This window comes from Amphiura filiformis, chromosome 3, assembly GCF_039555335.1.
Source record: "Amphiura filiformis chromosome 3, Afil_fr2py, whole genome shotgun sequence".
Lineage (NCBI taxonomy): Eukaryota > Metazoa > Echinodermata > Ophiuroidea > Amphilepidida > Amphiuridae > Amphiura > Amphiura filiformis.
Window position 1 is genome coordinate 19,907,894 of NC_092630.1, and position 13,072 is coordinate 19,920,965.

The 13,072-nt window shown below is 36.9% G+C and overlaps 1 protein-coding gene across 1 annotated transcript in view; it reads right to left on the reverse strand.

The window, feature by feature from the left end:
* LOC140148179 (uncharacterized) overlaps positions 1 to 13,072 on the reverse strand; it is a 171,426-nt gene that overhangs the window by 65,397 nt on the left and 92,957 nt on the right.

Below are 13,072 nucleotides of genomic sequence, written 5' to 3' on the forward strand. Positions count from 1 at the left end.
AAGGCCAGAACTAGGTGGCATAAAGCACTCAAATACCATCTTTTAATGTTATTACCCCATTTTGAGTAACCTTTTGCTGTCTCAATGTTAGCACTCCAGACATTCAATGCAGAATTACACATAATTCACTTAATATCCGGATTTTTACTTATCCGGCCAATGCTTGGTCGCATCATGGCCGCATAAGAGGTTGGACTGTACTTCATATGGAAAACTATTGATGAATACGATACACCCCACCACCCAACACACCCTGGCACCCCACTCCATACATACCCCTACCCCTACCAGACTGTGATGGCAATCACAGACATTGTGTAAATCAAAACGAGGACATCTGAAACAACATACCAAGGATATTTTAATTTAATGTACAATAGCGGACGCATCTCTAAATGCATTTAGATGGTGCTTGTTTCAGGTAGATCCACAGTTTAAATATGGTAGACGTGTGTGTGGTGTTTTCATCGCCTAACCATGGACTAAAATTTTTTTAGTGTATGATATGAAACAGAATTTTACCCACCAACTGCTGACAGTATTTTTTTACATGTATGGTCCTCAGTTGAGCAAGTATCGCTCAAATGCATTTAGCATGCATTTGCGATCTATTGCAGCAGTTTGAAAAGGAATGTCCACAGTGGAAGGTGAACAATATTGTCTGTGTCGGCGTTTGGCGGTAAACAACTACACACCCACACCTACACACCCCCACCCACAACCCCTCTGGGAACACCACCACACACCTTAATACCAGATACAGATAATGAAAATTAATTACCACAAACAAAATATGAAACCAGAAAGCGTCGATTGGGATGCCTCCACCATGAGGTTCTGCATCAGCAACACATAGCACATTAAGGCAACAAATAACTCTCAAATATGATTCTATATGAGCAAGACCTCTAGTTGGTGTAAGCCTAGCAAATTCTTTTCACAGCTACCACCAGGCTCCATTCGTCTCCTGACAGGCACCTATCAGGCTAATAAGCGGGCATGATAGCACATTATTTCCCACCTTGCATAAAAGGAGTTGCAACACTTTGCTGGGTGTCTGAATTATCACAAGGTACATCCGAAGTAACACCACTGTTATGCTGTAATGGTTGACTGTGACAATCCCAGGCAAATATCCTCCATTCGTGCATCCAGGTTACTTTATATTATATACCTGTGCTAGGTTGTGTATGAGTGGGTGGCAGCCAGCCAGTCATCATAAAAGCACCCACTTGCCACCCTGTTTTGTAACGATCAATTTACATGATTAAAACCCTGGGAATAATAAGGGTTTTTTTGTATGCCTAGGAAAAACAGTATTCATTACATAGACTAAAAACTATAAGTATGATTGAAAAGCCTTAAAGAGAAACATTTAGCAAAAGCAGTCTTTGAAAGTAACTAGAAAACAGGACAATCTCATCCTGGTTATGACTCATGCCAGGGAAAAATCTATATGTATCATATCCTGGTAAGACACATAATTTCCCACAAAATTAACATGTATTTCTTAAATCTAAGGAACCAGAATGTATCTACGAATACAACATTTTCCTGGAAAGAGCTTCCTGGGATTCAACATATCGAGATTCTCATATCATAGGATATAATTATTGAAGATATACATTTTTTCCCAAAAGACCTAGAAATATTAGGTCTTTTGGGAAAAAAATGATATCTTCAATGCGAAAGGTTAAAATTTTCAAATTATGGACGGCTATTCTTCCCAGCTACATACACTTTAAGTACATATATTGCAAATTTCAAAAATCAAAATTATTTGATAAATAAGAAGGGCATGGCTTGTATATAGAATGCAATTTGGTGTGTCTCATGTGCTCTCAGGTCCCACAAAAAATACTGTGCAAACCCCGGGGGGGCACTCAACTTTGGAAGTGACGGTATGTGCCTGTCAATAGGCCCCCTCTTTTGAAATCGACTATACCCGATGACCCCCTTTTTTTAAAAGCCATACCCGATGACCCCCCTATTTTTTAGTTGCGGCTACCCAATGACCCCTTTTTTTGGTTGCGGTTACCCAATGACCCCCTTTTTTCTAGAATAGCATCATCAAAATGCAACAAAAAATGCGAAACTGTCAAATTTTGCTCCATTTTTTCAAAATTATGCCGAAATTTTCAAAATTTTGCTCCATTTTTTCAAAATTTTCTACCCGATGACCCTTTTTTCAAAATCTTATACTCGATGACCCCCTTTTTTCAAAATATTGTACCCCCCTTTTTTTATTTTGTTTGTACCCAATGACCCCCTTTTTTAAAATAACGCTTTGTACCCGATAGGCCCCTACTTGGCGACTCGGTAGGCACATACCCGTCACTTCCAAAGTTGAGTGCCCCCGGGTGCAAATGTTGCTATCCGATTCTTTAATACAGAGGACCTTGTCTGAAATTTCACATTATTTACAACAGCAATAATATGTTTGATTTACAAATGTCTGTGGCATGACATTTATTTCAATACCTGTAGTGTGGAGGAGCCATTTAAAACCAAAATATACACAAATCTACATGATAAGATTTTGTTCTTTTACAAAATTTAGAAAATGGATCAAACTATAAGAATTATAATCAATTTTGGCCCCAGTTTGTCATCTCAATCATAAATTAAGCTATATAAAAGTTTGATCTGATTCAATGCTTGCTAAATCTATGCAGGAATCATTCTTAAAGGGGCATGGTCCAATATTTTCATGTTCTGTTTTCTATCTCACATTGAGGTCTACCATTTAAACAATATGTTTCCAAATTTTGAGTTGTATTGCTCTAGCAGTTTTGATATGAGAAGCAAAAATATGTATAATAATGCCCATAGGATAGTACATTAGTACATAGTGCTAACTTTTACTGGGATAATGAGAATTATGAGCTCTCTTATGATTCAGTTTGATGAATTAAACTGGTGGATAAGGCTGCCTATCATGTCACACTCCTTCAAATAGCATAAAGACAATTTGATTGAAATCTTATCATGTAGGTTTCCTTGGTTGATGGGAAACACAAAATACCAGTAAAATACCAATAGATTAAGGGGGTACTACACCCCTGGCCAATTTTGTGCCTATTTTTGCATTTTTCTCAAAAATTATAGCACATTGGTGACAAGTAAGATGTGTATATTATAGGGGCATGGACCACAAATACTGTACTGGGAATTAAGCAACTCAAAGCAAAGAGTTATTGATTTATTGATCAAATATTGGTTTTCCCTCATTTTAAACTGTAACTCCACAACTGTTGTCTGTGCTGAAATAAAATTTCCAGTGCAGTAGTTGTAGTCCTTGCCCCTATAATATACATATCTTACTTGTCCCCAGTGCGCTATAATTTTTGAGAAAAATGCAAAAATAGGCACAAAATTGGGTAGGGGTGTAGTACCCCCTTAACATGATTAAAACCCTGGCAAGGTTCTTTTTGTATGCCTAGGAAAAACAGTATTCATCATGTAAACTTGTATGAAATGCTTGAAAACACAAGTAAATTTCCTATAAAAGTAGCAACATTTTCCCACATTTCAATCTAAGGAACCATAATTGCACACCAAATATCAAATTAAAAATCTCTCACAGGGCCATACATTGTTTTTTTCCACATGTTATAACCCAGCAAACACAAACTGTTTTACAGAAATTTTTAAATGTCCAGTTATATAAAGGGTATAAAATGTTAAAATAACATTCAGAAAACACATGAGTTTTGTTATTGTAGTATATGATTGGATAACTCATGACTGCTCATAAATATTTAAATTTAGCTATCGACATCTCATTATTTTTTATTTTTGGTATAATGGCCTGCAAAAATTTACCGGATTCAGGGAAATTATATACAGGGAAATTGTATACAGGCCCCGGGTATACAGGTTCATCTAGACCGTATCTTTAGCTATCCAGGACCCACTCCTATGGCAGGCCTTTACTATCATAACGTGATAACTTGTGCACAGCACTAAGCAGTTATATATAGTATGTGGCTTCGGGTTGATATGAGCTTGAATCAAGTTGACAAAATAGTTTGCAAAAATGTTTGCCAACTAATATTTTACAACAACATTTTGACAACAATGTAGTATTTTTACATATTAAATGTTTTCAAAATGTTTCATGACCTATATATAATCCAACATTCAAATGTTATTAAAACATATTTACCAAAGCCAAAACATGTTTACAACATGTGTATAACATTTTTGTGTTTGGTGGGCAGATATTAAATAAGATATTTCACATCATAATGAATATGACAATACATCAATTCAACCATACTAATATTGACCTGTGCTGAATCTGTAAAACATTGCAACACATCTGACACACCAAAGGACTAACAGGCCGAATACAATAGGCAATGGAAATTAGCTGCAAAGAGTCATTTGATTTGGACAGAAATTAAAGAATAAACGATAGTAATTTTTGTTTTCACTATCCTCTACTGTGTGATAGACGAGAGGCAGGTCCAATATAAACCACACATCTCGTTCTTAGTTAGTTAAATATTATTTTAATAGATAAACACTGTTTTATTTAACAAATATTAAGTACCGTCATGAAACCGACCTTTTTCTGAAATGAACAAAACTTGTTTACCATTTTAGTTGCGCATAGTGCAATCTCATTCGAGTACTAGTATTATTATAGAAGGAGCTTCAACAAGCGTCTTCCGTGGCGATGCGGTTGCTGCCGTCTACCATGTGAAACCAACAAAATTCAATACATAATTTCTTTTACATAAATTTTAATTTTTAATGTGTAATTTCATGTGATATTTTAATTTATCATGTGTGTTTTTCTTAATAATTATGCACTTTTTAAGATACGGTTTGTATATTCTTGTATTTGCATTTTGTAAAAGCGCTTCGGCAGTATATAGTGCTCAGTAAGTATTGTTTAACAAAAAGAAACAGAAATGAGTTATTTGACTCCTGTGGAAGAAGAGGAAACACACACTATCCCATCTTGATGAGGAGACACCAGATGAAGGTGGCTCCTACCGGTCTCCTCTCAGACTCTTAGCCGACTTACATGCCCTGATTGTTGCATCAAAAGATGAGCCTTTGCTTGATTAGCCAATTTTTTAAAGAACCAATATTTTCTATGATGTAATTCAATTAGGTTAAAAGGTCTTCACTTTTTTTCTGCACCTCATGCTCTCCAAATGTGCTAAGAATTCTGATGTAGTTTAGCAATTATTACTTGTCATGTACCATTTCTGTCAAATTTTAGTTTTGTTATTCTTGGCCAAAAATGATGAAATTATTTTAGTAATAACTGTAAGGAAGGTTTTCTATCCATTAAGCTAAAATAATGAGGTAAAATGAAAAAAAAAAAGCCCTCTTGTTATCTTGGCCGTTTAATGTGGGGTTCTATGAGAGATGTAATGTTGCATTTACGACATTAATTCAAAATTTCATGTATTGTCCTACAAACCAGGCCTGAGAGTGCGTCTTTGAAAAAAATATCTGTTTTTGGCGAACAGAGGGTCTGGAATAGTGTTATTTCAATGCATTGAATCGAAATGTTTTATTCTTTCATTTCAATTCAATGCATTGACTCGAAATGGATTTTTTTTCATTTCAATTCAATTCATTGAATCGAAAATGCATACAACATGTATTTTGATTCTGCCATTTCACCTGTATTGTCAGCTTATCAGTTACAATAAACTTTCTCCCTGAACTGCTTTTAGACACTAAATTTGGATGACTCCTGAGATATGCTAGCAAGTGTACCAATGTGTTAGTTTTAAGCAGTTATCACTTTCTCCTGCAAAGTAACAATACAAGTTATACTTAAAACAAATGCTGTTATGTGTTAACACAAGAGGCAAGTTTTTTTTGTAATTCCACCTCACTCTGATAAATGAACTAGAGGTTAAGTGGTTCACAGAAGCTATTTATTTGACATCATATTAATTTTACTATGATTAATTTATTAGATCCATAAATAAGCTTTCCATCCTACCGACTCCAGGTCAGCATTCAAGAATAATGGTTTTGTCGTCTGCTTACGCTGGTCAAGATATGGCTAAATTACAATGCTGGTCTGAGCCAGTTGTCGTAATGAAAGATATCCATTGTGCTATGGAGCAGAAAATCATACTTTATTCAATTACATCAGGTGTTCAAGAAACAATTTCTCCTACTAATTGTGTCAAGTAGAATACATTGACTTTAAATAGATCTTAGGCTCTCAAAAGAGGATGGTCCAATATCACATGATATTCTTACCTGTTTATGTCTTCCATTAGCTGGAAACACTCACAAACTAGAATTACACGGTTCGTAATTAAGGTGCCCACACAAAGGTGTGTAAATAACAAAGGTTTGTTAAAATAAAAGTAATATGCAAATTAGCTCATTAATATTCATAAATATGCAAATAACATGCCACAAAACTATACAGCACATTAGGCCACTATATACTATCACAATACCAAGTTAGTAGATCGGTTATTGTGTTTAAGTTGCAGAGTATGGGGGGGGGGGCAAGGAAGATATGGGGAATGCCCCCTTAGACCCCGTAGCACCGCCACTGAACATTTGAGATATGTTGCCACAAAACCAAAACAAAGTCCCCATGGCTCCATTAGAGATAGGAACAACTAATCCACTTAAAAATTGAGAAAGTAGGTGATCTCCGAAAAGTTTTTTGATAAATTCATTCATTTCTCAAAAAGTAAAAATCACAGTAATTAACAAATAACATTAATAATGAAAGCCATTTATTGCGGGGCTAATTATTTTATTGTATCATTATAATAGGTCTGACACCAATTTAAACATTTGTTATGGTGTTCCAAGTTCATAGATATTTAGGCTCATACTTTTTTTACAGATCACCTGGAATTGCATATTTAGGTTTCAGCGACTGCTGGAAAAAAGTTTACATGTTTTTGAAAAGTGTTTCCACTTAGAATATAGTTTCCCTATTGTGAATCTTACTGTCCATGATTTTAATTTATAAGCTCTTTTCGCTTTTCCCCCCAATTTGCCAATGTGTTCAAAAAGTCCCAAAATTTCAGAATTTGCGAGCGTAGGGAGCCAAAAAATCAGGGTTTTTTATGGGTTTTTCGTCAAAAAATGTCCAAATTTTGGAAAGAAAGTCCACTTTTCACAAAATCACCCTCCCCCCTGGGAAAAAGGTCCACTTTTTCAAAATCAGCAGCCCCCAAACAAAATCCTGCGTACGGGCCTGTTACATTCTGATAGACATAATAAAATATTTTCACAATTTAAAGTGTTAATCATACAATTCTTCCAATAAATGCTATTAAAACATATTTTTCTTTTCTTTTAATTGAAGAAACAAATTAAATTGGCAAATTTCTCAGCGACAAATGTCAATCACAAAAATGAACACACAGTCCGCTCTGAGATATACTTTTTGTTGGCCTAACAGTAACATAAATATATCTTTGTATTCTCAATACCTTTGCCTCATCAACTAAACAATATCACTGTAATTGTTTAAAAAACATTGAATGTTAACTATTTTTGTAATGCTAAAAGTCTCCAATTAACGACATCCGAAATAAAGTGAGTGTCAAGGGCATTAGGTAACAATAACATGAGTGAGAGAGAGAGAGAGAGAGTCAGAAACTAATCGATTCACAATGAGGAGGAAATACTACATCTTGAGGTGTTATGAGAAGTCTAGGTGAGATGTGGTAATGAGGCTATATTCAATGCATAACATCAATAACATTTTGGGTGGCATAGAACACAGGAATAGATTTAACACAATTGTATGGTGCTATCAATAAGTAGATTTGTCAATTTCCACCTGCTGCAGGCAGGGAGGGAGGAAGGGATGGAGATGCTATAGCTAGTGCTTGCTAATAGCAGGAAACAGATCAAGGACAGGATTTGTAAGTGTTTAATAATGAACACACACAAATTATTGATGCAGATTATTAACTATGGCAGGACCTAGTCTAATCAGGCCTAAGGAAAATTTGAACATTTGCAGTGGCGGCACCAGGTGTGTTTTTTTTGGGGGGGGGCATGGGGGGGCAAGTGAATTTCAGGGGGGCAAAATCGACAAATTTTGCCCAAAATTGCCGCAAAAATTGGAAAGTTACAGTTTTGGGGGTTTTGCCTCAACATTTGAGATATGTTGCCACAAAACCAAAACAAAGTCCCCATGGCTCCATTAGAGATAGGAATAACTAATCCACTTAAAGGAGTATTTCGTGATCCTAGCATCCTCTTTTTATGACATTTTTCAGTACATATCCACGAAAAAAGCATATTCCCAAAATTTCAGTTGATTCCGATTTTGCGTTTGAGTTATGCATGATTATGTGTATTACACTGCTCCATAGACAATACGTTGTAATTTCGTTCTGGTAACCAGAACGAAATTCAAATTTCAGCGATATCTTTGCTAAACGAATTAATCTGCAAGAAATATTTTGTACATAAACATTATGTAGCCAGAGTATTCCAGTGATATAAAAATCTCAACTTTTTTTTTGAGGAAAGTGGGGGATGAGGCTGTGGATCACGAAATGCCCTTTTAAAGATTGAGAAAGTAGGTGATCTCCGAAAGTTTTTTGATAAATTCATTCATTTCTCAAAAAGTAAAAATCACAGTAATTAACAAATAACATTTACAATGAAAGCCATTTATTGCGGGGCTAATTATTTTATTGTATCATTATAATAGGTCTGACACCAATTTAAACATTTGTTATGGTGTTCCAAGTTGATAGATATTTAGGCTCATACTTTTTTTTACAGATCACCTGGAATTGCATATTTAGGTTTCAGCGACTGCTGGAAAAAAGTTTACATGTTTTTGAAAAGTGTTTCCACTTAGAATATAGTTTCCCTATTGTGAATCTTACTGTCCATGATTTTAATTTATAAGCTCTTTTATCTGACAATTTGCAACATCTTTTACAAACCATAAGAGTCGCCTGCATAAGCCCAATATTTTAAAAGTATTAGTTTTTTAACCAAAAAAACTATGTTTCCCTCTGTCTAGTCGTACCTGGCTAAGAGTTTTGATATTTTTGTATTATCATCCTTAGTGTCTACACAAGTAAAACATTGTTGAACTTAAAAATGCCCTGTGTGGTACCATGAGCATCCATATCAGTATAGAGCAAAATGCCCTGTGTGGTACCATGAGCATCCATATCAGTATAGAACAAAATGCCCTGTGTGGCACCATGAGCATCCATATCAGTATGGTGCAAAATGCCCTGTGTGGCACCATGAGCATCCATATCAGTATGGTGCAAAATGCCTTGTGTGGCACCATGAGCATCCATATCCGTATGGAGCAAACTGCCCTGAATGGTATCATGAGCATCCATATCAGTATGGTATTTATCAGTATGGTGCAAAATGCCCTGAATGGCACCATGAACATCTATATCAGTATGGAGCAAAATGCCCTGTGTAGCACCATGAGCATCCATATCAACAGAGCAAAATGCCCTGTGTAGCACCATGAGCATCCATATCAACAGAGCAAAATGCCCTGTGTAGCACCAGGAGCATCCATATCAACAGAGCAAAATGCCCTATGTAGCACCATGAGCATCCATATCAACAGAGCAAAATGCCCTGTGTAGCACCATGAGCATCCATATCAACAGAGCAAAATGCCCTGTGTGGTACCATGAGCATCCATATCAGTATGGTGCAAAATGTCCTATGTGGCACCATGAGCATCCATATCAGTATGGTGCAAAATGCCTTGTGTGGTACCATGAGCATCCATATCAGTATAGAACAAAATGCCCTGTGTGGCACCATGAGCATCCATATCAGTATGGTGCAAAATGCCCTGTGTGGCAGCATGAGCATCCATATCAGTATGGTGCAAAATGCCCTGTGTGGCACCATGAGCATCCATATCAGTATGGTGCAAAATGCCTTGTGTGGCACCATGAGCATCCATATCAGTATGGTGCAAAATGCCCTGTGTGGCAGCATAAGCATCCATATCAGTATGGTGCAAAATGCCCTGTGTGGCACCATGAGCATCCATATCAGTATGGTGCAAAATGCCCTGTGTGGCACCATGAGCACCCATATCAGTATGGTGCAAAATGCCTTGTGTGGCACCATGAGCATCCATATCCGTATGGAGCAAACTGCCCTGAATGGTATCATGAGCATCCATATCAGTATGGTATTTATCAATATGGTGCAAAATGCCCTGAATGGCACCATGAACATCTATATCAGTATGGAGCAAAATGCCCTGTGTAGCACCATGAGCATCCATATCAACAGAGCAAAATGCCCTGTGTGGCACCATGAGCATCCATATCAACAGAGCAAAATGACCTGTGTAGCACCATGAGCATCCATATCAACAGAGCAAAATGCCCTGTGTAGCACCATGAGCATCCATATCAACAGAGCAAAATGCCCTGTGTAGCACCATGAGCATCAATATCAACAGAGCAAAATGCCCTGTGTAGCACCACGAGCATCCATATCAACAGAGCAAAATGACCTGTGTAGCACCATGAGCATCCATATCCACAGAGCAAAATGCCCTGTGTGGCACCATGAGCATCCATATCAACAGAGCAAAATGCCCTGTGTGGCACCATGAGCATCCATATCAACAGAGCAAAATGCCCTGTGTGGCACCATGAGCATCCATATCAGTATGGAGCAAAATGCCCTGTGTGGCACCATGAGCATCCATATCAGTATGGAGCAAAATGCCCTGTGTGGCACCATAATCATCCCTATCAGCGTGGAGCAAAATGTGGCCCCCATGAGCATTCATATCAGCGTGGAGCAAAATACCCTGTGTGGCTCTATGAGTGTCCGTATCAGCGTGGAGCAAAATGCCCTGTGTGGCACCACAAGCTTCCATATCAGCATGGAGAAAAACGCCGTGTGTGGCACCATGAACGTTCATATCAGCATGAAGCGAAATGCCTTGTGTGGCAGCATGGAGCAAAATGCCCTGTATGGCACTATGAGCATCCATCTCCATATCAGCATGGAGCATGCCTAACCTACATCTACTCCCTTCAATCACTTGCAATTCATATACTCTGGCATAATCTATCATTAGATCATGCCAGGGGTTGCCACAGATCCTCTTGACATTTAATTAAAGTAGAATTTTGTTTGAACAGGAATCAAGACATGGCTTAGTCGACTTTTGGAGGAATCCTTTCCAAACAGCTCCAAGATATGTGAATATTTAACTCCAGTATGAAAATATAAGGTTGACTTGTCTACTTGACGGATTATAATTAATTAGAATTAAAACCCTTTTGCCACTACTCATCATAACAAAGACTTACAAATATTGATCTAGATTGTTGAAAATCATTCAACTAATTGGTTCTCAAAGGGACTGCAATGCTCATCAATCCTCTCTCACATGTAATTGCTCACATCCACATTGAGGTAGAGCTGAGTACAGTAAAACCCTACACAAATCTGAAAAACTACTTGGCAAATTTGAAATCTTTAAAAGTGCAGTATATGATAGACTGACTATTACCTGTGAAAGTTTAATGAATGTGCTTCTTTTAGATTGCAATATAAGGTCATCTGATGATATACACCCCTGAAAAACAAGTGTCATCACTCAGATATTTAAGGGGGTACTACACCCCTGGCCAATTTTGTGCCTATTTTTGCATTTTCTCAAAACTTAGTGCATTGGTGACAAGTAAGGTATGTATACTACAGGGGCAAGGACTACAACTACTGTACTGACAATTCAGCAACTCAAGGCAAGTAGTTATTGATTTATTGATCAAATATTGGTTTTCCCTCATTTTTGACTGTAACTCCACAAATGTTGTCTGTGCTGAAATAAAATTTCCAGTGCAGTAGTTGTAGTCCTTGCCCCTATAATATACATATCTTACTTGTCCCCAATGTGCTATAATTTTTGAGAAAAGTGCAAAAATAGGCACAAAATTGGACAGGGGTGTAGTACCCCCTTAAGGTGGATTGGAGGGGCGCATGACCTAGAGGTGCTTACACTCAAATATTGATACGAATAAAGCTGGCACACAAGAGGAATAGAATGGGATCTCCTTTGCTTGGTATAAGGGGTGTCATTTCTGCCTCATATATGTGCATGATTTTTAATACTATGCACTGAGCTTTAACTTGATTTTTTTTTTAAATACAAATCTACATAAATATTTGAGAAACAAGCACATGAAGAGCAAGCCCACCTTTCATATTTTAAACATGCAAATGTGCCTCCTTACCATTTCTGACTGCAGTCTTCTTTGGGGACAACAAAGTTCTTGACCATATCAAGATGCACTGATTTGTGATATTCTAAACATTGATCTGTTGCATATCGTTTCAGGGTTAATTTCTAGCTCACAAGGGACAGTACAATAGCAATAGCCCTTTGTTTTTGACCAGAACTATCTACCATACACCAAATGCAGAGTGATTTGGGGCTGTACTCCCAATACCACTATAAGTACCAGCACTTCAAATGAATGTAATGTAGTTGCCATAAGATAGAAAATATCACAAATGTGACCCATTTCAAGAGAAACTTGAACCAGGCAGAATGCAATGCCTTCCTCTATAACTTGTTTTTTTTAAAATAAATATTACATTTCGAAACATGAAGAGGTTTCAATTGATTCCTACAATATGGATATATTCCTTTATAAGGACAAATTTTACCATGAGTTTCTGGTCTGTTAGGATGACAAAGCCTTATTTCATTTTCTAAGGTTTACCATGAGTTTCTGGTCTATTAGGATGACAAAGCCTTATTTCATTTTCTAAGGTTTACCATGAGTTTCTGGTCTATTAGGATGACAAAGCCTTATTTCATTTTCTAAGGTTTACCATGAGTTTCTGGTCTATTAGGATGACAAAGCCTTATTTCATTTTCTAAGGTTTACCATGAGTTTCTGGTCTATTAGGATGACAAAGCCTTATTTCATTTTCTAAGGTTTACCATGAGTTTCTGGTCTATTAGGATGACAAAGCCTTATTTCATTTTCTAAGGTTTACCATGAGTTTCTGGTCTATTAGGATGACAAAGCCTTATTTCATTTTCTAAGGTTTACCATGAGTTTCTGGT